The sequence below is a fragment of the Stomoxys calcitrans genome, chromosome 1 (assembly GCF_963082655.1).
Source record: "Stomoxys calcitrans chromosome 1, idStoCalc2.1, whole genome shotgun sequence".
In the NCBI taxonomy this organism is placed as follows: domain Eukaryota; kingdom Metazoa; phylum Arthropoda; class Insecta; order Diptera; family Muscidae; genus Stomoxys; species Stomoxys calcitrans.
In genome coordinates this window covers 248048642-248076564 of record NC_081552.1, presented here as the reverse complement: position 1 = coordinate 248076564, position 27923 = coordinate 248048642, and the positions used below count along the sequence as shown (strand labels likewise).

At 37.0% G+C, this 27923-nt stretch overlaps 1 protein-coding gene across 1 annotated transcript in view; it reads right to left on the bottom strand.

The window, feature by feature from the left end:
• LOC106093862 (uncharacterized) overlaps nt 1-27923 on the bottom strand; it is a 393898-nt gene that overhangs the window by 278999 nt on the left and 86976 nt on the right. The window contains exon 2 of the mRNA XM_059369158.1: nt 8690-8969. The gene's annotated coding sequence lies outside the window, so the exon portion shown is untranslated. The remainder of the gene's footprint in view (nt 1-8689; nt 8970-27923) is intronic.

Here is a 27923-nt window from a genome sequence, read left to right as displayed (position 1 = left end):
CGTGTGTATGTGTGCATTTACATTTTGTTTCTGTTGTATTTATGTTTTCAATTAAAATTTATTAAAATTTAATTTCAATTTAAAAATTTTATAGTTTATTCAATGGCAATACAGTGCCGAGACTTTAAGTTAAATTACATTGAAGTGAGCGAGCGGCAGATGGACTCGACAAGAGTCTGAGTCTGTAGAGTCTACAGCAAAAAAAAAAAACGGATGTGACTAGTGCATGAACATGCACTGACTGGTCGCATTCGTTACAGGACTTTAGACAAAGTCAATGTCCTTTCAAAGTTATGCCACACACACTACAAAGTGAGTTGCAAGTCCATGAAATAGAGTTGCCGTAATGGTGGCAACGAAAGCTATAAAAACAAGTAAAAGGGCATTAAGTTCGGCCGGGCCAAACTTCGGATACCCACCACGTCGGGTATATACGAAAACCCCCTTTCGCCAAAATCCGATGAAAAATGCATACCTTATGCCCCCATGGCAGTCATATCGAAATATGTTCCGATTTGGATCAAATTCGACACGGATGTCGAAAAGCCTAACATAAGTCACTGTTTCCAATTTCGGCTAAATCAGACAATAAATGCGTCTTTTATGGGCCCAAAACCAAAAATCGAGAGATCGGTCTATATGGCAGCTATATTCGAATCTGGACCGATCTGGGCGAAATTCAAGAAGGATGTCAAAGGGCCTAACACAACACACTGTCCCAAATTTCGGAGACATCGGACAATAAATGTGCCTTTTATGGCCTTAAAACGTTAAATCGAGAGATCGGGCTATATAGCAGCTATATGGAAATCTGGAGCGATCTGAACCAAATTAAAGAAGGATGTCGAAGGGCCCAAAACAACTCACTGTGCCAAGTTTTGACAAAATCGGATAATAAATGACCCTTTTATGGGCCCAATATCTTAAATCGAGTGATCGGTCTATATGGCAGCTATATGCAAATCAGGACCGATCTAAGCCAAATTGCAGAAATATGTCGAGGGTCTTAACTTCACTCTGTGTCCCAAATTTCGGCGATATCGGACTATAAATGCGCCTTTTATGGGCCTAAAGCCTTAAATCGGTGAATCGGTCTATATGGCAGCTATATCCCAATCTGGACCGATCTGGGTCGAATTGAAAAAGGATGTCGAAATTCCTAACACAACCCACTGTCCCAAATTTTGACAAAATCGGATAACAAATGCGCCTTTTATGACCCCAAAACCTTAAATCGAGAGATCGGTTTATATGGCAGCTATATCCAAATCTGCATCGATCTATGCCAAATTGCAGAAATATGTCGAGGGGCTGAAGATAACTCACTGTCCCAAATTTTGATAAAATAGGATAATAAATGCGCATTTTATGACCCCAAAACCTTAAATCGAGAGATCGGTCTATATGGCAACTATATACAAATCTGGGCCGATCTGCTCCATATTGCAGAGGTATGTCGGGGGGCCCAACACAACTCACTGTCCCAAGTTTTGACAAAATCGGATAATAAATGCACCTTTTATGGGTCCAATACCTTAAATGGAGAGATCGGTCTATATGGCAGCTATATACAAATCTGGGCCGACCTGGGCCAAATTGAAAAAGGATGTCGAGGGGCTTAAGATAACTCAATGTCCCAAATTTCGGCGAAATCGGTCAATAAATGCGCCTTTTATGGGCCTAAAGCCTTAAATCGAGAGATCGGTCTATATGGCAGCTATATACAAATCTGGGCCGATCTGAGCCAAATTGCACAAATATGTTGATAAGCCTAACATAACTCACTGTCTTAAATTTCAGCAAAATCGGATAATAAAAATGGCTTTTATGGGCCTAAGACCCTAAATCGGTGGATCGGTTTATATGGCAGCTATATGCAAATCTGGACCGATCTGGGCCAAATTGCAGAAATATTTCGAGGGGCTAAAGATAACTCACTGTCGCAAATTTCGTCGACATCGGACACTAAATATGGCTTTTATGGGCCCAAAGCCATAAATCAAGAGATCGGTCTATATGGCAGCTATATTTAAATCTGAACCGGTCTGGGCCAAATTGAAGAAAATTGTCGAGTGGCCTAACACAACTCACTGTCCCAAATTTCAGCAAAATCGGATAATAAATGTGGCTTTTATGGGCCCCAAGACCCCAAATCGGCGGATCGGTCTATATGACAGCTATATCCAAATCTGAACCGATATGGGCCAAATTGAAGAGAAATGTCGAAGGGCCTAACACAACACTCTGTCCCAAATTTCAGCGACATCGGATAATAAATGTCGCTACATGGACCTAAGGATGGGGGTATACTAATTTCGTTATTCTATTTGTAGCACCTCGAAATATTCGTCTAAGATCCCATAAAGAATATATATACTTGATCGTCATGATATTTTAAGTCGATCTAGCCATGTCCGCCCGTCTGTCCGTCCGTCCGTTTGTCTGTCGAAAGCACTCTAACTTTCGAAGGAGTAAAGCTAGCCGCTTGAAATTTTGCACAAATACTTGGTGTTAGTGTAGGTCGGTTGAAATTGTAAATGGGGCATATCGGTGCATGTTTTGATATAGCTGTCATATAAACCGATCTGGGGTCTTGACTTCTTGAGCCTCTAGAGGGCGCAATCCCCATCCGATTTGGCTGAAATTTTGCATGAGGCGTTTTGTTAGATTTCCAACAACTGTGCCAGATATGGCTGATATAGCTGTCATATAAACCGATCAGGGGTCTTGACTTCTTGAGACTCTAGATGCATGGCATTTTGCATGATGTGTTTCGTTACGACTTCCAACAACTGTACCAAGTATGTTTTAAATCGGTCTATAATCTTATATAGCTGCCATACAAACCGATCTTGAATCTGGACTTCTTTGCCCACTAGAGGGCGCAATTGCATGGGGTTTCTTGTTATGATTTCCAACAACTGTGCCAATGTGCTGTTCAAATCGGCTTATAAACTGAAACAACGACTTTTTCCATGATCTCCAAATATGGTCTGAATCGGTCTTTTGCCTGATACAGCTCCCCTATAAACCGATCTCCCTATTTTACTTCTTGAGCCCCTAAAAGGCCCAATTCTTATTCGATTGGGCTGAAATTTTGCACATATTCTTCTATTGTGGTCTCCAACATTCAATTCAATTAGCAAAGCAATTCGGGAAAGAACTCGACAAATGCGATCCATGGCGGAGGGTATATAAGATTCGGCCCGGCCGAACTTTGCACGCTTTTACTTGTTGCATATCAAGGAGTGGTGTCCGATTTAAGTTAAAGCTCAATGATAGGAGGCCACCTTTCTATAGTGGAGTCTGAATGGTGAGCCTCAGTGCGACACCTCTTTGGGGGGAAGTCTTTACATGGCATAATGCTTTGCAAATGTCGCCACCATCAGGAGGTGATAACCACCGCTCAAGTCGAACCCAGGACTTCAGTCCTAGTGGTCAACTAGCAACACCTCCAAATGCTGATATTTCTGGGACTAGGACTACATCTTATCCTGTTTTCGTTAGAAGGAACATGGACGAGATCATATTGGCTTTGAATATCTAAGTGGGCTGTATTTGGTGTGAGTTTAGGTTAGGTAAGAGTGGCAGTCCTTTACGGACTCACCTAGACAATTTTTACCACAGTAGCGACAGACCAAGGCTTCTGGAGGGAATCAAACCCACGTTCTTTGCACTGGTAATCCAAGCACGCTACCAACTCGGCTACCAACTTGGCTATCAACTCGGCTACCATCTCGGCTAACAACTCGGCTACCAAGTCGGCTACCAACTCGGCTACCAACTTGGCTACCAACTCGGCTACCAACTCGGCTACCAACTCGGCTACCAACTCGGCTACCAACTCGTCTACCAACTCGGCTACCAACTTGGCTACCAACTCGGCTTCCAACTCGGCTACCAACTTGGCTACCAACTCGGCTACCAACTCGGCTACCAACTCGGCTACCAACTCGGCTACCAACTCGGCTACAAACTCGGCTACCAACTTGGCTACCAACTCGGCTATCAACTCGGCTACAAACTCGGCTACCAACTTGGCTACCAACTAGGCTACCAACTCGGCAACCAACTCGGCAACCAACTCGGCAACCAACTCGGCTATCAACTCGGCTTCCAACTCGGCTATCAACTCGGTTACCAACTCGGCTACCAGGGCGGCAACCCCTCGGCTATCAACTCGGCTATCAACTCGGTTACCAACTCGGCAACCAGGGCGGCCACCACCTCGGCTACCAACTCGGTTACCAACTCGGCTACCAACTCGGCTACCAACTCGGCTACCAACTCGGCTACTAACTTGGCTATCAACTCGGCTATCAACTCGGCTACCAACTCGGCTATCAACTCGGCTACCAACTCGGCTATCAACTCGGTTACAATCTCGGCTACCAGGGCGGCAACCACCTCGGCTACCAACTCGGCTACCAGGGCGGCCACCACCTCGGCTACCAACTCGGCTATCAACTCGGTTACCAACTCGGCTACCAGGGCGGCCACCACCTCGGCTACCAACTCGGCTACCAACTCGGCTACAAACTCGGCTACCAACTCGGCTATCAACTCGGCTACCAACTCGGCTACCAGGGCGGCCACCACCTCGGCTATCAACTCGGTTACCAACTCGGCTACCAGGGCGGCCACCACCTCGGCTACCAACTCAGCTACCAACTCGGCTATCAACTCGGCTACCAACTCGGCTACCAGGGCGGCCTTGGTGCGAGTAAAAGAGGACAAAAAATCAGATCGCAGTATCACCACATTAAGGAAGCTTAATCTATTCCATTTATCCTTGAGCGATGATTATACAAAATCTCTCTATTGGCAACCATGTTTCGTCTTACTTGGCTTTTTCTGTCTGTGTGATTTGTCAAAACCAGCTGTGTGAGTGTCTGAGTGTGTTTGAGCACAACATGAAAATTCAATAAACATAAGAATTGTTAAATTATGACAATATTAACAATAATGTCATTGCTGTGAAGCAGGCCATCGATGTAGCCTGACAATCAAATGAAGCCAATGGACAGACAGACAGACAGACGGATGGTCAGCGAAGCAGGCCTTCGTTGCTTGCTGTTTAACAAGCAGACGGCCAGGCATGCGCAAAGTGTTTTGACTTTATTCTGGGAAGTTTTGCTCTTTTTTTTTGTGCAGTCCTCCATGCCCGACAGCTTAACACAAATTTGCACTCTCTGCTTCTGCTGGAACTGCTGCTACAAGCCTTGCAGACGCCGCCGGAAAGCTTGTCACAACGTCTGCCACATGCTGATGTGCATGTTGCTTTTTTTTTCCAAGTACTGCCGCGAAAGGACATGCGGAGCAAGTTTGTCATAGGAAAAGGAATTCCTGTGACACTAATTGTCTTTTGGGCCAACAAGCGATAATGCGTTTCTTGAATAAATTCCCATAAAAATTTGTCTACTCCTGTGCATAAGTCGTTGTATGAGGGGAATGGGGCAATAAATTGCTTAAGAAGAACATTGAACGTCATTTGTTTTCTTGAAGGAAATAAAATATTAAAATTAATTGAATAGACTCATGTGTTATATCTAGTGGCCACTATACGGGGATGTGGTTCTCAAGACAGGCAAATGCAGATATAAACCGTTTGGTGAATAACCGGTATGACCAAAAGCCCGAGGGAAAAGAGATCAAGTGGTGAAAGACATCTCGAAACTTGGTGTCAGAGATTTTAGAAGGAGCGCAGTAGATCGAGGTGCTTGGAATGCCATTCTAAGTTCGGACAAATGTTCTGAAAGTGAATAAGGAAAACCCAAACTTAGAGCCAAAATTTTAAGGAATTTTTTTGAAAGATAAAAATTTACCTCATAACATTTGAATGCCAAGTTTGTACTCTACTCTGAAATACCTTTCTTTTGATACCCATATTGCCCAAAGCGGTAAAAGTGTCATGTTGGTGGGTTTTTTGGGGGTGGGGGACCCCCCGAAACTTAAGAGTGAAATTTGTACTCTACTCTTAAATACCTTTCATTTGATACCCATATTGGCCCAATCGGTGCACATGTCCGTTCGGGTGGCTTTTGGGATGGGGCGTCCCCCCAGATTATTTGACTCTAAAATTTCGTGTTTTTTTGGGGTACCACAACACTTAGGGTAACATTTGAATGCCAAGTTTGTACTCTACTCTCAAATACCTTTCATTTAATACTCATATTGGCCAAAGCGGTGAAAGTATCTCCTCTTGGGGCTTTTTTGGAGGTGGGGGACCTCCCGAATATTAAGTATGAAATTTGTATATTAAATTCGTACTCTACTCTTAAATACCTTTCATTTGATACCCATATTGTCCCAATCGGTGAACATGTCCGTTCCGGTGGGTTTTGGGAGGGGGAGTCCCCCCAGGATATTTCAAACCAAAATTTTTTACCAATTTCGTGTTTTTGGGGTACTATAAGGTGGCATACAAAATTGAAATCGGCGCACGCATCTTAGAGAGCTGGTGTTTTTGAAAATTGGGGTGTTGGTGGGGGGGTCCCCCCCCCCCTTCGGATATCAAAAAATTTAGTACACTATTTTCACCGGGGACCCAAATTCTACCATCTGTGAAAATTTCATGACAATCGGTTCATCTGTTTATGAGTCTATAGGGAACAGACAAACAAACAAAGCGCAACAATTTCATTTTTATACCCACCACCGAAGGAGGGGGGTATATTCATTTTGTCATTCCGCTCGCAACACATCGAAATAACCATTTCCGACCCTATAAGGTATATATTTTCTTGATCAGCGTCAAAATCTAAGAAGATCTAACCATGTCAGTCCGTCTGTCTGTTGAAATCACGCTACAGTCTTCAAAAATAGAAATATTGAGCTGAAACTTTGCACAGATTCTTTTTTTGTTCATAAGCAGGTTAAGTTCGAAGATGGGCTATATCGGACTATATCTTAATATAGCCCCCATAGAGACCGATCCACCGATTTAGGGTCTTGAACCCATAAAAGCCACATTTATTATCCGATTTTGCTGAAATTTGAGAAAATGAGTTGTGTTAGGATACTCTACATCCTTCGTCAATTTGGCCCAAGTCGGTCCAGATTTGGATATAACTGTCATATAGACCGATCCGCCGATTTAGGGTCTTGGGCCCAAAAAAGCCACATTTATTATCCGATTTTGCTAAAATTTGGGACAGTGAGTTGTGTTAGGCCTTCCGACATCTCTCTCCAATTTAGCTCACAGCGGTCCAGATTTGGATATAGCTGCCATATAGAGCGATCCTCCGATTTAGGGTCTTAAGCTCATAAAAGCCACATTTATTATCCGATTTTGCTGAAATTTGGGACACTGAGTTGTGTTGGGCCCCTCGATATCCTTTTTCAACTTGGCTCAGATCGGTCCAGATTTGGATATAGCTGCCATATAGACCGATCTCTCGATTTAAATCTTTGGACCCATAAAAGGCGCATTTATTACCCGATGTCGCCGAAATTGGGGACCGTGAGTTATGTTAACTCCCTCGCTATATTTCTGCAGTATGGCTTAGATCGGTTCAGATTTGGATATAGCTGCCACATAGACCGATCTCTCGCTTTAAGGTTTTGAACCCATAAAAGGCGAATTTATTATCCGATGTCGCCTTAGTTTGGGACAGTGAGTTGTGTTGAGCCCTTCGACATTCTTCTTCAATTTGGCTCAGATCTGTCCAGATTTGAATATAGCCGCCATATAGAACGATCCGCCGATTTAGGGTCTTCAGCTCATTAAAGCCGTATTTATTATCCGATTTTGCTGAAATTTGGGACAGTGAGTTGTGTTAGGCCCTTCGACATTCTTCGTCAATTTGGCCCAGATCGATCCCGATCTGGATATAGCTGCCATATAGACCGATCCGCCGATTTAGGATCTTAGGCCCATAAAAGCCACATTTATTATCCGATTTTGCTGAAATTTGGGACAGTGAGTTGTGTTAGGCCTTCCGACATCTCTCTTTAATTTAGCTCAGATCGGTCCAGATTTGGGTATAGCTGCCATATAGAACGATCTGCCGATTTAGGGTCTTCAGCTCATTAAAGCCACATTTATTATCCGATTTTGCTGAAATTTGTGAGAGTGAGTTAAGTGAGGTCCTTCGACATCCTTCTGCAATTTGGCCCAGATCGGTCCACATTTGAATATAGCTGCCATATTGACCGATCTCTCGATTTAAATCTTTGGACCCATAAAAGGCGCATTTATTACCCGATGTCGCCGAAATTTGGGACGGTGAGTTATGTTAAGTCCCTCCCTATATTTCTGCAGTATGGCTTAGATCGGTTCAGATTTGGATATAGCTGCCATATAGACCGATCTCTCGATTTAAAGTTTTGAAGCCATAAAAGGCGAATTTATTGTCCGATGTCGCTGAAATTTGTGAGAGTGAGTTAAGTGAGGCCCCTCGACATATTTCTGCAATACGACACAGATCGTTTCAGATTTGGATATAGCTGCCATATAGACCAATATCTCTATTAAAAGTCTTGGCCCCATAAAAGGCCCATTTATAATCCGATTTCCCTGAAATTTGACACAGTGTTTGATGTAGTTTTTCTGAAGTCATTGTTTCTTTTCCTTTCATATTGAATGCACTTAAGTTCTTTTTGAAAAACTTTATAACTTAAATTTTAATTGCATTACAACTTTTTTTTGCGTACAAAAAGTTTTAAGTTTTCGCTATAATTGACTTACCACTCAATGTTTTGCGTTAAAATGTTCGTTGTTGTTTTCTGCAGTTGTATCCATTTGTGAATTTTTATTGTTGGCGATATTTGTGATGTTGTGCTGCTGCTTATCGGAGCTAAACATCAGATAATCTTAAATCAACAATGCCAAACCCAAATTCAGATGAGGATGAAAGAAAAAAAAAAACACGTTTTGATGCGCATGCGCGTAGACAAACACTCAACGTAAGCAGAAAGGTTGATATTTTCTTTACCAATAAAAAAACCATTGAAATGTTAATGCACCTCTGTAAAGAAAAAAACAAAAGAATTCTTGATAACAATTTTTATAATTTTAATGGTAAAAAAAAATATTTTATAAATTTAATGGTAGAAAATGAAAAACTCCTCTTCACGATTTCACAAATTTTAATGTTCGACCTTTTTACTTTTCCACACAAATCCCATTTTCCCCTTCATTTCCTTTCAAAATTTAAAAGCTTTTAATAACTTTTAATGTTCTGCGAAAAAATTCCCCCTTTGCTATGCTTGCATCCACTCAATTTTCCACTTCCATTCACATTGTGTCTCCCTTTGGCAAATGTCAATGATTTAACTCATCACCAAAATTGAAAAACTCAACTCAAATTCAATGGACTTAACATTTCAAATTCTGACCGTAAATTATGCCAAACAAACAAAGTGGAAAATTCCATTTTTATGGCATTCATGGGGACTCAATAACTGCCTCCAGGAGTGCCTGTCCAGCATATAGTGAAGTTCCACAAGCATCACCACTCATTTGTCCCATACCTATTGAATAGTTCTGCATTTGCATCATGGCTCTTGATGATGAAGTCGCTGCTTATTGTGGCAAACTAAACATTCCCAATGTAGTTTGGACCAAGTTTTTCTCTTTTTCTCGTTGATTGTTGTTTTTGTGGAAAATTGTCCTCTCATCCAAATACTTGTACATGGTATGCCCCTGGTCCTCGTATTCACTCATAAATTATATCATATCTGCAGGATGAATGCAAAAGGGTGAATAAATTTGGTTTGGAAATTTTCTCATAGGTCGAAATTGCTGCTTCAACAAAGACAAAAAGTTAAGTGAAATCTTCTCTTAAAACGGAATTTCCATGAAATCGAATCAGAAGAAAAATTTTAAATGAAATTTTCTCTAAAGACTAAGTTTCAACGAAATATTTTTCAAAAATCATCTCTGGAAAATATTTAGTAAAAGTTTTCCATGAAGGAGAACGAAAAAATTTCAAAAAAAAATTTCAAGAAATTTTCTTAAGTAAAAAATTTTTGTGAATTTTCTCGAAAACAAAATCTAAGTGAAATTTTCTCCTAAGACAAAATCGAAGTGAAATTTTCTCCTAAGACAAAATAACAGTGAAATGTTCTCCAAAGACAGAATTTAAGTGCAATTTTCCACAGACAAAATTTCAGTGAAATTTTCCCCTAAGACGAAATTTCAGTTAAATTTTCCTAAAGACGACATTTGAGTGAAATATTTCTTAAGACAAAATTTCAGTTAAATTTTCTCTAAAGACGAAATTCGAGTGAAATTTTACTAAAGATAAATTTCAGACGAAATTTTCCTAAAGATAAATTTCAGACGAAATTCGAGTGAAATTTGCCTAAAGACAAATTTCAGTGAAATTTTCCTAAATATATAAATTCAGTGAATTATTGCTTTAAAACAAAATTTCAGTTAAATTTTCCCTAAAGACGAAATTCGAGTGAAATTTTCCTAAAGATAAATTTCAGACGAAATTTTCCTAAAGATAAATTTCAGACGAAATTCGAGTGAAATTTTCCTAGAGACAAATTTCAATGAAATTTTCCCTAAAGACGAAATTCGAGTGAAATTTTCCTAAAGATAAATTTCAGACGAAATTTTCCTAAAGATAAATTTCAGACGAAATTCGAGTGAAATTTTCCTAAAGACAAATTTCAGTGAAATTGTCCCTAAAGACGAAATTCGAGTGAAATTTTCCTTTAGACAAATTTCAGATGAAAATTCGAAAATATGAAATTCGAGTGAAATTTTCCTAAAGACAAATTTCAGACGAAAATTCGAAAAGACCAAATTCGAGTGAAATTTTCCTAAAGACAAATTTCGGTGAAATATTCCCTTATGGCGAAATTTCTGTTAAATTTTCCCTAAATACGAAATTCTAGTCAAATTTTCCAAAAGACAAATTTCAGACGAAAATTCAAAAAGACGAAATTTGAGTGAAAATTCCCTTATGACAATATTTCAGTGAAATTTTCCTTTAAGACGAAATTCGAGTGAAATTTTCCTAAAGACAAATTTCAATGAAATTTGTCTTAAGAAAAATTTCAGTGAAATTTTCCCTACAGACGAAATCATAGTGAAATTTTCCTTAAGGCAAATTTCAGACGAAAATTCGAAAAGACGAAATTCGAGTAAAATTTTCCTAAAGACAAATTTCAGTGAAATTTTCGTTAAAAAATTTTCAGTAAAATTTTTGCTCGAAATTCGAGTGAAATTTTCTTAAAGACAAAATTTCAGTAAAATGTTCGGTAAAAACAAAATTTCAGTGAAATTTCTTAAGACATAATTTCAATGAAATTTTCGCTACGAAAAATTTCACTGTTTTTGTTTTTGGAGAAAATTTCGCTGACATTTTTCTTTAGGAAAATTTCACTGAAATTTTGTCTTTAGAGAAAATTTCACTTGTATTTCGTCATAAGAGCAAATTTCCCTGAAATTTTGTCTTAAGAGAAAATTTCACTGAAATTTTGTCTTTAGAGAATATTTCACTGAAATTTTGTCTTTAGAGAATATTTCACTGAAATTTTGTCTTTAGAAAATTTCACTGAAATTTTGTCTTTAGAGAATATTTCACTGAAATTTTGTCTTTAGAGAATATTTCACTGAAATTTTGTCTTTAGAGAAAATTTCACTGAAATTTCGTCTATAGAGAAAATTTCACTGAAATTTCGTCTATAGAGAAAATTTCACTGAAATTTTGTCTTTAGAGAAAATTTCACTGAAATTTTGTCTTAAGAGAAAATTTCACTGAAATTTTGTCTATGGAGAAAATTGCACGGAAATTTTGTCTTTAGAGAAAATTTCACTGAAATTTTGTCTCAAGAGAAAATTTAACTGAAATTTTGTCTTCAGAGAATATTTCACTAAAATTTTGTCTTTAGAGAAAATTTCACTGAAATTTTGTCTGAAGCGAAAATTTCACTGAAATTTTGTCTTTAGAGGAAATTTTACTGAAATTTTGTCTTTAGAGAAAATTTCACTGAAATTTTTTCTTAACAGAAAATTTCACTGATATTTCGTCTTAAGGGAAAATTTCACTGAAATTTCGTCTTTAGAGAAAATTTCACTGAAATTTTGTCTTTAGAGATAATTTCACTGAAATTTCGTCTTTAGAGAAAATTTCACTGAAATTTCGTCTTTAGAGAAAATTTCACTAATATTTCGTCCTAAGAGAAAATTTCACTGAAATTTTGTTTTTAGAGAAAATTTCACTGAAATTTTGTCTTTAGAGAAAATTTCACTGAAATTTTGTCTTTAGAGAATATTTCACTGAAATTTTGTCTTTATAGAAAATTTCACTGAAATTTTGTCTTTAGAGAAAATTTCACTGAAATTTTGTCTTAAGAGAAAATTTCACTGAAATTTTGTCTTTAGAGAAAATTTCACTGATATTTCGTCTTTAGAGAAAATTTCACTGAAATTTTGTCTTTAGAGAAAATTTCACTGAAATTTTGTCTTTAGAGAAAATTTCACTGATATTTCGTCTTAAGGGAAAATTTCACTGATATTTCGTCTTAAGGGAAAATTTCACTGATATTTCGTCTCAAGGGAAAATTTCACTGATATTTCGTCTTTAGAGAAAATTTCACTGAAATTTTGTCTTTAGAGAAAATTTCACTGAAATTTTGTTTTTTGACGAACATTTCACTGAAATTTTGTCTTTAGAGAAAATTTCACTGAAATTTTGTCTTTAGAGAAAATTTCACTGAAATTTTGTCTTTAGAGAAAATTTCACTGTAATTTTGTCTTTTGAGGAACATTTCACTAAAATTTTGTCTTTAGAGAAAATTTCGCTGAAGTTTTGTCTCTATCAAGGGGGAATTTTATTGAAAATTTGACCTCGGAGAGAGTTTTCCTGATATTTTGTGTCTTTAACTAACTTTTTTACTTGACTAACTTTCATTCACACTTCTCTTCACCACCTTCGCTGTAACTGCAACACCCTGTCTCCATTCTTTTTAAAACCATGGCAGTCATTTTCTAGTTATTTGAAGTTAGTGTCCTCTCGTTGAGTTCTCCAAAAATCTCAATTCTATGCATTTGCATTGTTTCACATCATTCAAATTTGAAAATATGAATGCAAAACTATTCTATTTAGCATAGCAGGCTCTCGTACAGTAAATCTCCCCCCAAAAGTTTTCATAGGGCAAGCAGCAAATGTGTAGCAAATTTTTGTTTCTTTTTTTTTTGCCAAAACTGGTGGGATATGGCTTGACAGCATTGGTTGATGTGTTTTTTTTTTTTTTGCATTTTATGATGTTGGAGGCTATTGAAGCTGTTGCTCATAGCTGATGTCCCATAAGCGCCTGGGGTCGTTAGTGTTGCCAAATGGGCTCGTAAAACATTTGCGCGCCGTTAAAGCTGACATTTTATTTTGACATTTGCAGTATAAAATGAATTCCAAATATGTCTGAATGTTTATGGCCTGGCTTTGGATGGGTGAGGGGGCAATTCTTTAATATTCATTGTGTGGTTTCTGTTGGCTTGGCAAACTTGTATGGTTTCTATGTTGCAGGCAAATTTTGGGAGAGGAGCAATGACATGCATTATATGTGCATTCAGGATTTCCTGATGTGAAAATAATGGACAAAAAGGAATGGTTACAATAAATAAATAAAAGGATATCTTTTGTTTTAAGTTTTGGGAAGGACAAAGGGGGTAATTCGGAATTATATGCTACACCACTGCTGTAGTATAGGGTATTCAAATTTAGAGAATTTTGTTGGTAACAACCAAAGGTAGTACAATGGATCTACATTGTTAAGTGTGCCGGTGTCATAAAAATTACTCTTTACTCTAATCGGCTTGTGCAGCCTTTTAATAGTTAAAAAAGGTAAGAGCGTGATAAGTTCGGCCGGGCCGAATCTTATATACCCTCCACCATTGATTGCATTTGTCGAGTTCTATGCGCGGTATCTCTTTTTAGGCAAACAAATAATATTGAATAAGAACTGTTATGCCATTGGAGCTATATCAAGTTAAAGTCCGATTCGGACCACAAATGAATGCTGAACATTGTAGAAGTCATTGTGTAATATTTCAGTTCATTCGGTTAAGAATTGCGCCTTGTAGGGGCTGACGAAGCAAAATCGGGAGATGGGTTTATATGGGAGCTGTATCAAGCTATTAATCGATTCAGGCCATATTAGACACGTATGTTAAAGGTCATGAGGGAAGCCATTGTACAAAATTTCAGCGAAATCGGATAAAAATTGCGCCCTCTAGAGGCTCAAGAAGTGAAGACCCCAGATCGGTTTATATGGCAGCTATATCAGGTTCTATACCGATTTAGGCCATACTTAGCACAGTTATTGGAAGTCATAACAAAACACCTCATGCAAAACTTCAGCCAAATCAGATGAGAATTGCGCCCTCTAGAGGTTCAAGAAGTCAAGATCCCAGATCGGTTTATATGGCAGCTATATCAGGTTCTATACCGATTTACGCCATACTTAGCACAGTTATTGGAAGTCATAACAAAACACCTCATGCAAAACTTCAGCCAAATCGGATGTGAATTGCGCCCTCTAGAGGCTCAAGAAGTCAAGACCCCCGATCGGTGTATATGGCAGCTATATCAAAACATGGACCGATTAAAACCATACTAAGCGCAGTTGTTGGAAGTGTTACCAAAACACTACGTGCAAAATTTGAGTTAAATCGGACTAGAATTGCGCCCTCTAGAGGCTCAAAAAGTCAAGACCCAAGATCGGTTTATATGGCAGCTATACCAGATTACGAACCGATTTTAATCATACTTAACAAAGTTGTTTAAAGTGCTACCACAACACTACGTGGAAAATTTCAGTCAAATCGGACGAGAATTGCGCCCTCTCGAGGCTCAAGTAGTCAAGACCCAAGATCGGTTTATATGGCAGCTATATCAGGTTATTGACCGATTTGAACCATACTTGGCAGAGTGGTTGGATATCATAACAAAACGAGTCGTGCAAAATTTCATTCCAATCGGATAAGAATGGCGCCTTCTAGAAGCTCAAGAAGTCAAGACCCAAGATCGGTTTATATGGCAGCTATAGCAAAACATGGACCGATTTGAACCGTACTTAGATCGGTTGTTGGAAGTACTACCAAAACAGTAAGTGCAAAATTTCATTCCAATCGGATAAGAATTGCGCCCTCTAGAGGCTCAAGAAGTCAAGACCCAAGATCGGTTTATATGACAGCTACATCAAAACATGGACCGATGAAAACCATACTTAGCGTAGTTGTTGGAAGTGCTACCAAAACACTAAGTGCAAAATCTCAATAAAATCGGATAAGAATTGCGCCCTTTAGAGGCTCAAGAAGTCAAGACCCAAGATCGGTTTATATGGCAGCTATACCAGATTATGAACCGATTTTAGCCGTACTTAGCACAGTTATTGGAAGTCATAACAAAACAACCTATGCAAAATTTCAGCCAAATCGAATAACAATTGCGCCCTCTAGAGGCTCAAGAAGTCAAGACCCCAAATCGGTGTATATGGCAGCTATATCAGGTTATTGACCGATTTGAACCATACTTGGCAGAGTGGTTGGATATCATAACAAAACGAGTCGTGCAAAATTTCATTCCAATCGGATAAGAATTGCGCCTTTTAGAGGCTCAAGAAGTCAAGACCCCTGATCGGTTTATATGGCAGCTATACCAGATTATGAACCGATTTTAATCATACTTGGCGCAGTGGTTGGATATCATAACAAAACACGTCGTGCAAAATTTCATTCAAATTGGATAAGAATTGCGCCCTCTAGTGGCTCAGGAAGTCAAGATTCAAGATCGGTTTATATGGCAGCTATATAAAAACATGGACCGATTTAAACTATACTTAGTGTAGTTGTTGGAAGTACTACCAAACCACTACGTGCGAAATTTGAGTTAAATCGGACGAGAATTGCGCCCTCTAGAGGCTCAAGAAGTCAAGACCCATGATCGGTTTATATGGCAGCTATATCAGGTTATGGACTGATTAGGACCATACTTAGCACAATTGTTGGAAGTCATATCGAAACACTAGGTGCAAAATTTCAATAAAATCGGATAAGAATTGCGCCCTCTAGAGGCTCAAAAAGTCAAGACCCAAGATCGGTTTCTATAGCAGCTATATCAAAACATGGACCGATTTGGCCCATTTACAATCCCAACCGACCTACACCAATAAAAAGTATTTGTGCAAAATTTCAAGTGGCTAGCCTTACTCCTTCGAAAGTTGGCGTGCTTTCGACAGACAGACGGACGGACGGACATGGCCAGATCGTTTTAAAATAATATGACGTCACCTGGTATATTTCGAGAATGACGAAATTAGTATGCCCCCATCCTATGATGGAGGATGTAATAAAACTAATTTTGGCCAAGATTTCTCCATGTCAAATGCATTCTCTTCAACTTTTGGTAGCCAGACTAGTCCTTTAACCTAGAATTTCTTTCTTTGCACAATACTCCCATGTTTCATAATGGTAATGATGTCTTAGTATGTGTGCTATGTTAACTTTTGAACTTTTTTTTGAATTTTTCCATAAATATTAGAATATAAATTCAAAAGAAGTTTTATTTCTTCATACTTAAAAACATTCTCCATAAAAATTTTCTGACATAATGTCTGTTATTTTACAAAAAACACAAGCACACACACACTCATGCGAACTTATATACATATATAGACATTTCTTAGTGTTTGTGTGTGGGAGTGTTGTGTTTGTGTGTGTTTCTCCCCAAGGAAACATTCTTTCCACAGAATGTCATAAAATTTCAGTCTATTTCACATGCAATGTGTTTGAATTATTGTGCGAATGTGTTTTCCATGTAACACTCCATCATCTTCGTTGCTTGTAAGCATCAGCATGCTTGAGCAAAGAAGGAATGCTTTGTTGGCCTGTGTTGAAGTAAAGGAATGAATGATTTTTTATTACCCAAATTAGAATATGAGGTGTTTTGCTAAAATGCTCTTTGTTGATGGGATGAGGGTGGTAGGTAGTACAAGATGGCCACATTATTTTTGTCTTGCCTTGTGGGGCATGCATGCCTATGCAACGCATCATGCATCCATCATCTTGAAGTGCCTGCAATGGGAATACTGCCTGTTTGTCTGACTGCCTGCTCACTCAGCCGCCTCTAACTGACTGGCTGACTGATGGAGTGATTGCTACAGTTTCACCGGGTTTTATGCCAGGTCAAATGACTAAAGTGTGAGCCCTTTTTAGTTTTTTTTTTTTTTTTAATATTTGTTTTGCATAACTCTATGATTTATGATTGTTTAGACAAGGGGATTTTGAAATGTTTTAGATGTAAAATTTTTCACTTTAGAAAATGTCTTGAAGTATTTAAGGTCACTGGGGACTTTTGGGTAATGAATATTAAATACATGCATCATAATAAAATTTTACACATTTTTATGGCCACCAACGAAGGATGGGGGTACATTCATTTTGTCAATCCGTTTGCAACACCTGGAAATATGCGTCCAAGACCCCATAAAAAACATATATTCTTGATCGTCATTTTAAGTCGATCTAGTCATGTCCGTCCGTCCGTCCGTTTGTCCGCCCGTCCGTCCGTTTCGAAGGAGTAAAGCTAGACGCTTGAAATTTTGAACAAATACTTTTTATTAGTCTAGGTCGGTTGTAATTGTAAATGGGCCAAATCGGTCCACGTTTTGATATAGCTGCCATATAAACCGATCTTGGGTCTTGACTTCATGAGCCTCTAGAGGGCGCTATTCTCATCCGATTTGATTGAAATTTTGCATGAGGTGTTCTGTTATGACTTCCAATAACTGTGCTGAGTATGGCGCAAATCGTCAAATAAACTGATATAGCTCCCGTATAAACCGATCTTGGGTCTTGACTTGTTGAGCCTCCAGAGGGCGCTATTCTCATCCAATTTAACTGAAATTTTGCACGTAGTGTTTCTGCGTCACTTTCAACAACTGTGCTATGTATGATTCAAATCGGTTCATAATCTGGTATAGCTGTCATATAAACCGATCTTGGATCTTGACTTCTTGAGCCTCTAGAGGGCGCTATTCTCATCCGATTTGGTTCAAATTTTGCATGAGGTGTTCTGTTATGACTTCCAATAACTTCGCTGAGTATGGTGCAAATCGGAACATAAACTGATATAGCTCCCATATAAACCGATCTGGGATCTTGACTTCTGAAGCCTCCAGAGGGCGCAATTTTCGTCCGATTTAACTGAAATTTTGCTCATAGTGTTTCGGTGTCACTTTCAGCAACTGTGCTTAATATGATTCAAATCGGTTCATAATCTGGTATAGCTCCCATATAAACCGATGTGGGATCTTGATTTCTGCAGCCTCCAGAGGGCGCAATTTTCGTCCGATTTAACTGAAATTTTGCTCATAGTGTTTCGGTGTCACTTTCAGCAACTGTGGTTAATATGATTCAAATCGGTTCATAATCTGGTATAGCTGTCATATAAACCGATCCTGGGTCTTGACTTCTTGAGCCTCTAGAGGGCGCTATTCTCATCCGATTTGGCTGAAATTTTGCACGAGGTGTTCTGTTATGACTTCCAATAACTTTGCTGAGTATGGCGCAAATCGGCACATATACTGATATAGCTCCCATATAAACCGATCTTGGGTCTTGACTTCTTGAGCCTCTAGAGGGCGCTATTCTCATCCGATTTGACTGAAATTTTTTACTACGGCTTCTCTCACGACCTTCAACAAACATGTCTAATATGGTCTGAATCGATCAATAGCTTGATGCAGCTCCCATATAAACCCATCTCCCGAATTTGCTTCTTGAGCCCCTATTACACAATGACTTCTACAATGTTCAGCATTCATTTATGGTTCGAATCGGACTATAACCTGATATAGCTCCAATAGCATAACAGTTCTTATTCGATATTCTTTGTTTGCCTAAAAAGAGATACCGCGCATAGAACTCAACAAATGCGATCCATGGTGGAGGGTATATAAGATTCGACTCGGCCGAACTTAGCACGCTCTTACTTGTTTTTTTTTTTGTGGTCTTAAAGTGTAGTGGCTTTTAATAACACCAACATCATAAGGTAAGGATTATCAGAAAAAGTTATTAAAATCGAGAAAATAAAAATTAGCGTAAACCAGTGAAAGCGTGCTAAGTTCGGTCGGACCGAATCTTGGGAACCCACCACAATGGATTCTGCTAAATTGTGGGAGCCATATCTGGTAATAGACCGATTTGGACCATACCTGGCACAGTTGTTGGGAAGCATAACAGAATATCATGTGCAAAATTTCAGCCAAATCGGGTGAAAATTGAGGCTTCTAGCGGCTCAAGAAGTCAAATCGGGAGATCGGTTTATATGGGAGTTATATCAGGTTCTCCACCGATTTAGACCGAACTTGGCTCAGTTGTTGATAGACATAAGGGAACACTATGTGCAAAACTTCAGCTAAATCGGGTGAAAAATGAGGCTTCCACGGGCTCAAGAAGTTAAACCGGGAGATCGGTTTATATGAGAGCTATATCAGGTTCTTGACCGATTTGGACCGAACTTGGCACAGTTGTTGGAAATCATAACAAAACACCATGTGCAAAATTGTAGCTAAATTGGACAAAATTTGCGGGTTGTAGGGGTCAAGAAGTCATAGCAGCAGATCGGTTTATATGGGAGCTACATCGGGTAATAGACCGATTCGGACCATACTTGGCACAGTTATTGGTAGACTTAACGGAACACTATGTGGAAAATTTAAGCTTAATGGGACAAAAATTGAGGTTTGCAGGGGCTTAAGAAATCATATCAAGAGATCGGTTTATACGGGAGCTATATCAGGTTATAGGTCGATTCAGACCGTACGTGACACCGTTTTTAGAGGTCATATTAGAGCACTACGTGCAAAATTTCAGCCATATCGGACAAAAATTGAGGCTTCCGGGGGCTCAAGAATTCAAATCGTGAGTATGGAGCCCATAAAAGCTTTAGTTTTCATCCAATTTCGCTGACATTCGATACAGTAAGTCGTTCGAGGCCACCCGTCATCTGACCCAAGTATAGTAAACATCGGACTGTATTTAGATATAGCTGTCTTATAGACCGATTTGCCGATAATGGGTCTTAAGCTCATAAAAGCTTTATTTATTACCCGGTTTGTTTGTTCGCTCCGTATAGACTCAAAAACGGCTGAACCGATTACCTTGCAATTTTCACAAATTGTTTAGGTTGGTCTGGAAGCAAAAATAGGCTATATAATTTTTTGATATCGGAAGGGGGGGCGGACCCTTCCCCTTATCACAAAAGTACTACTCAAAAATAAAAGTGGACCAATCGGGACAATATAGGATTCATATGAAAGGTATTCAAGAGTAGAGTACGAATTTCATAATAAAAATTGGGTCCATGTACCTGGGAGCCGCCCACGGCCCCAAAAGCCCCTAAAATAGGTTTATTTGATGATCATGACAATATGGGACTCAAACGAAAAGTATTCGGGAGTACATTACGAATATGGTCAGGAAGTAGGAATAGGCTATATAATTTTTTGATATCGGAAGGGGGCCGGACCCTCTCCCTTACCCCAAAAATACCACCCAAAATCAAAAGTGGACCGGTAAGGACAATATGGGCATCAAATGAAAAGTATACGGGAGTAGATAACGAATCGGGCATGCAAATTCATGTCGAAGTATAGGGGGGTCACCCCACCGCCACAAAATCCCCAAAAATTGGGCACATTAGCCAATCACGGATATATGCGACTCGTATTGTTTGTTCCGTATCGATTGAAAAAAACGGCAAAACCGATTTTCTCCAAAATTTCGCATATTGTGTAGGTTGGTCTGGATGAAAACATAGGGACGGACCCTCCCCCTTATGCCAAAAACACAACCCAAAATCAAAAGGGGACCGATTGGGACAATATAGGTATCAAATGAAAGGTATTGGAGAGAAGAATACGAATATGGTATTAAAATTTGAGTCTAAGTACCCATCGGGCCGCCCCAACCCCAAAACTCCCCCCAACAGACATATTGGACGGTTATTTCAATATGGGGCTCAAATAAAAGGTATTCGGGAGTAGATTTCGATTCTGGCATCTGATTTTGGATCGAAGTATAGGGGTCACGCCACCCATATCCGAAAGAGGTTCAATGGGCACAATAAGGGTATCAAATAAAAGGTATTGGAGACCAGAAAAACGAATATGGTTTTAAAATTTAGGTCCAAGCATCCAGCGGTTAGAGAGTTGAAGAAGGCGCAGCGGAGCAGTCCCGGTTCGGCTACTTTTTATATATAAGACACTCGGTATCAATATTTCCTTCTTAAGAAGTTATATTCCATTACAATATGTCATCTTAGCGCTCCGCAATGCCCAATAAACGTATAAATATCTGCTCTTTATCTATTTGGGCGATATGTAATTGTGTTTATGGCATGCCTTGAATAGCATTCAATATCTAATGCACTTTCCTCGTCCCTACGGCTAAGATGGGCTAGGGGCTTTGATGATGTTGAAAGCGACCATAGCACTGTTGAATTTGCGGTTTTGCCATCGTTTGGCGTTTGCACGGTACGTTGGTGAAATTAAAAATGCGTTTTTATGGCAACTCGTAATTTTTGCATGCGGTCGTCACAATGTCTCTCGAAGGACGCCATGGCACCAAACAGACACACACACACACACACACACAGATACAGCACACAGCCCGGAGTGGCTATACCACTAACATCGCCCAAAAATGTTTGAAATGCTGCGTATACAGTACCAGCGACTAGCTTATGAATCCTCAAATATGTATGGCACCATGCATGGCTTTCCTCATTACCTGAAACCTCAATATGATGCTTAGAAATAGCATTTTCCCCCCAAGGGGAGTTCTGTGAGAATTTATGAGTATAGGCCATAGGGGGAGGTGCATAACTGTCGACGACCTGGTAAGCATTACAATATGTATGCATAATGGAGTTAGTTACTAAGAACCCCCTGAGAGAGAGCGAGAGAGAGTTAGGCTTTTCAGATGCCAACTACACACTGGAGAAAAAACCCTAGCCTCATCGCGTAGATGACCTACAAGGCTGGAAGACCACATGGAAAAATATGTTTGTACTAGCATTTAAGATTTTTTGAACTAAATATAAAAATGCCTAAAATTTCGAACTTCAATAAGTGAAAATTTCCTTTGGCGAAAGATTTTTTACTTGATTTTAAGTTATTTTTGTATTACGTGATAGTTTAACAGAACCTTAACCCTGTTTGATAGTCTTGAGGTCGGTTTAGCCCTACCCGTCCGTCTGTTGACAGCACGCAAACTTTCGAAGGAGAAGGAAGCAAGGCACTTGGAATTTTCCACCAAGGGATAGTAAATGGGCTGTATCGCTCGATGTTTTGATATAGCTGCCATATAAACCGATCTCGAATCTTGATTTTTTCAACCACTAGAGGGCGCAATTTTTATTCGCTGTGGCTGAAATTTTGTACAACTACTTATACAATGACCTTAAATATGGTCTGAATCGATCCATAATCTCATATAGACTCATATAAACCGATCTCCCCCATTTTGCTTCTTGAGCCCCCCGTGGGTGCAATTCTTATAATATTGGGTTGCCCAAAAAGTAATTGCGGATTTTTCAAAAGAAAGTAAATGCATTTTTAATAAAATTAGAATGAACTTTAATCAAATATACTTTTTTACACTTTTTTTTTTCTAAAGCAAGCTAAAAGTAACAGCTGATAACTGACAGAAGAAAGAATGCAATTACAGAGTCACAAGCTGTGAAAAAATTTGTCAACGCCGACTATATGAAAAATCCACAATTACTTTTTAGGCAAACCAATAGCATAGCAATTCATTATCGTTTGTTTGGAGACCCAAATTAGTATGGTCACATAGAATATTCTGGGGGGGTAGCTTTCATTCGAGCCCCAGAGTGACATGGTTGGAAAATATGTCGGATTTGGGGGGGGGGGGACTGCCCCCATACACTAGTATGCCAGATTCGTTTTATACTCTCCAATATCTTTCATTTGAGTCCCATATTGTCATGTTTGGTCTCTTACGGATTTTAGGGGTCGATAAAATTTCCATGTTCATCTAATTTTTCATAAAAATTCGATGGTTAGCAAATTTTTGATAAATAGTCGAAGGTTATTAAAATTTCGATAAAAATACGATGTTCATCAATTTTTCAATAAAAATTCTATTTTCATCAAATCTTCCAAAAAAAAATCGATGATCAACAAATTTTCGATAAAAATTCATTATCTTCGATAAAAATTCGATGTTCATGAATTTTTCTATAAAAATTCTACGTTCATCAAAATATTGATAAAAAATCGATGTTTATCAAATTTTCGATAAAACTTCCATGTTCATAAAATTTTCGATAAAAACTCGATGTTCTTCAAATGGACTATAAAAATTCAATGTTCATTAAATTTTCGATAAAAATTCGATGTTGATAAAAATTTCACGTTCATACAAATCTTTCATAAAAAAATTGATGGTTCACAAATGTTTGATAAAATGGTTGATGGTTATTAAATTTTCGATCAAAATACGATGCTCATCAAATCTTCCAAAAAAATTCGATGTTCAAAAACATTTTCGATAAAAATTCATGTTCATCAAATCTTCCCAAAAAATTCGATGTTCATTATATCTTCGATAAAAATTCGACGTTCATGATTTTTCTATAAAAATTCAGCGTTCATATAAAATTTCGATTAAAATTCGATGTTTGTAAAATTTTCGATAAAACTTACATGTTCAGAAAATGTTCGATAACAACTCGAAGTTCATCAAATTGACTATAAAAATTCAATGTTCATTCATTTTTCAATAAAAATTCGATGGTACATCAAATTTTGGATACAAATTCGATGGTTAACAAATTTTTGATTAAAATGGTTGATGGTTATTAAATTTTCAATCAAAATACGATGTTCAGCAAAACTTCCAAAAAAATTCGATGTTCAAAAAATTTTCGATAAAAAATTCCATGTTCATCAAATCTTCTACAAAAAATTGATGTTGATTATATCTACGATAAAAATTCGTATGTTCATGAATTTTTCTATAAAAATTCAGCCTTCATCAAAATTTCGATAAAAATTCGATGTTTATCAAATTTTCGATAAAACTCCCGTGCTAAGAAAATGTTCGATAAAAACTCGAAGTTCATCAAATTGACTATAAGTGTTTCGATGTTCATTAAATTTTCCATACAACTTCTATGCTCATCACATTTGTTTTCAAACATTCAATACTTATAAAATTTTCAACAAACATTCGATAATTATAAAATTTTCGATTATCATCAAATATTCCAAAAAAAATGAGGTTCAACAAATTTTCGATAAAAATTCGATGATCATCAAATTTTCAATAAAAATTTTATGTTCATTACATCTTCTATACAAATTCGATGTTCATGAATTTTTCTATAAAAATGCTACGTTCATCAAAATTTCGATAAGAAAATCGATTTTTATCAAATTTTTCGATAAAACTTCCATGTTCATAAAATTTTCGATGGAAGGTCGATGTTCTTCAAATCGGCGATAGAAATTCAATGTTCATTAAATTTTCGATAAAAATTCGATGTTCATTAAATTTTCGATAAAAATTCGAAATATCTTTCATAAAAATTCCGATGGTTAACAAGTTTTTGATAAAATGGTTGATGGTTATTTAAATTTTCGATCAAAATACGATGTTCATCAAATATTCCAAAAAATTCGATGTTCAACAAATTTTCTATTAAAATTCCATGTTCATAAAATCTTCCATAAAAATTCGGTGTTTATTATATCTTTGATAAAAATTCGATGTTCATGAATTTTTCTATAAAAATTGAGCATTTATCAAAATTTCGATAGAAATTCGATGTTTAATCAAAATTACGATAAAAATTCGATGTTTATAAAAATTTTCGATAAAAATTCGATGTTTATAAAAATTTCGATAAAAACTCCATGTTCAGAAAATCTTCGATAAAAACGTCGATGTTCATTAAATTTTTAATACAAATTCTACGCTCGTCAAATTTTCTATAAACTTTCGATGTTCATTACAGTTTTGATAAAAATTCCACGTTTATCAATCTTTCTTAGAAATTCGATGGTTAACAAATTTTTCATAAAAAGTCGATGTTTATCATACTTTCGATAAAAATACGATGTTCATCAATTTGTCGATAAAAATACGATATTTATCAAATTTTCGATGAAAAATTCCATGTTCATCAAATTTTCAATAAAAATTTGATATTCATTATATCTTCGATAAAAATTCGATATTCATCAAATCTTCCATAAAAATTCGATTGGTTAACTAATTTTTGATGAAAATTCGATGTTCATAAAATTTTCCATAAAAAACACGATGTTCATCAAATTTTCGGTAAAAAATTGGATGTCCATGAAATTTTCCAAAAAAATTTGATGTCCAACAAATGTTCGTTAAAAAATCGATGAACATCACATTTACGATAAAAATTCCATGTTAATCAAATTGTCGATAAAAATTCGATTTTCATCAAATAAACTATAAAAATTCGATGTTTGGTTAGGTTGAAAAGAGAATGCAGATATCAATCGGCCCCCATGGCACTATGGATATACACCTAAGTCAGTAATCGGCTTGTTGGGTGCTCTAAAAACTAAAAAGTAACTTCGAAAAAGAAAATTTTAAGTTAGGAATTCCGTGCTTATAGAAAATCCTTAAAATTGGATGTTGATTTCGATATAAATTCTATGCTCAAATTTTCGATATAAATTCGATGTTAATCAAATTTCCGATAAAAATTCGATGTTCATCAAATTTTCAAAAAAAATATGATGTTCATCGAATTTTCCATAAAAATATGATGTTCATCACACTTTCGATAAAAAGAAGATTTAATATCTTCAAAAAAAAAAATTGATGTTCAACGAATTTTCGTTGAAAACTCGGTGCTTATACAATTTTCGATAGCAATTCAATGTATATCGAATTTCCGACAAAATTCGATGTTCTTAAAATTTTCGATAAAAATTCGAGGTTCATCAATTTTTCGATCAAAATTCGAGGTTTATAAATTTTCCAATAAGAATTCGATTTATATCACATTTTCGTAAAAAATTTGATGTTCATCAAGTTTTCGATGAAAATTCAATGTTCATCATATCTTCGATAAATAATCGGTGGTTATTAAATTTACGATAAAAAATCGATGTTTATACAATTTTCAATGACAATTCGCATAGAATTCATGAATAGAGACCACGAAAATCAAATATTCTTCTCAGTGTACATAAAGGCAATACATCAGCCTACCAAACCATCCACCTTTGCACCACCTATTCTCCTGGCTGTTGGAAGTTAATAAGAACACTACACCGGAGACCGGCTAAACAAATCGTATAGCCCTAAGTCACACTACAACCATACAAACCATGAAGTCACAGCCACAGGGAGAACCCTACAAAACTGTAAAATTGAAAATAAATTCTAAATGGCTGGAAAAAATTGGCGGCTATGGCGGCGTCACTACCAACCGCCATTTGTCCTCCTCCATAACTGCGCGTACATTGCCTTGGTTTGCAATGTTCGCAATTAATGTCAGTTGTGGAGGCGTAATGAGATGTTTGCCAGCTTGTTCTGACCCCCTTCTGCCCCCCACCCACTTCAATACTCCATGGAAATATGATTTATGAGCTGAAACATAACAACAAACAGCGAAATGATGCAAAGCAATGCAGCAGAAAATCCAAGCACCAATTTTGCCCTCAATAAACAAACAAATTTACACACGAATGCTGTTTAGCCATTAAATGGATAATAATTGCTGAAAAAGTGCTAAAATTGGCGAAAATTGGAAACAAATAGGCGATGGTGATGAGATGCCAATGGCTGGTGATGAATTAAATATGGCATAGTGAAAGGAAAAGGCAAAACGGCGTCAATCATTAATGGACGGTGTAACAAATGATGACCAATGGTGTCATTTTTACTGCACCATTGAAATAACATCCAGCAGATAATGGAAAATAGCATAGATATTGAATTTTTCGTAGGAAGATTAAAGTTTTGAGCGAAAATTTCATTGGATATGATAGAAACGATTTGTCGTACAAGATTTAGTAATCATAGAAGTTGTATCGAAAATTTGATAGAAATCGATTTTTCATAGAACATCGAATTTTCATAGAAAATTTGATGAACATCGAATTTTCATAGAAAATTTGATGAACATCGAATTTTCATAGAAAATTTGATGAACATCGAATTTTCATAGAAAATTTGATGAACATCGAATTTTCATAGAAAATTTGATGAACATTGAATTTTCATAGAAAATTTGATGAACATTGAATTTTCATAGAAAATTTGATGAACATTGAATTTTCATAGAAAATTTGATGAATATCGAATTTTCATAGAAAATTTGATGAACATCGAATTTTCATAGAAAATTTGATGAACATCGAATTTTCATAGAAAATTTGATGAACTTCGAATTTTCATAGAAAATTTGATTTGAACATCGAATTTTCATAGAAAATTTGATGAACATCGAATTTTCATAGAAAATTTGATCAACATCGAATTTTCATAGAAAATTTGATGAACATCGAATTTTCATAGAAAATTTGATGAACATCGAATTTTCATAGAAAATTTGATGAACATCGAATTTTCATAGAAAATTTGATGAACATCGAATTTTCATAGAAAATTTGATCAACATCGAATTTTCATAGAAAATTTGATCAACATCGAATTTTCATAGAAAATTTGATCAACATCGAATTTTCATAGAAAATTTGATCAACATCGAATTTTCATAGAAAATTTGATGAACATCGAATTTTCATAGAAAATTTGATGAACATCGAATTTTCATAGAAAATTTGATGAACATTGAATTTTCATAGAAAATTTGATCAACATCGAATTTTCATAGAAAATTTGATGAACATCGAATTTTCATAGAAAATTTGATGAACATCGA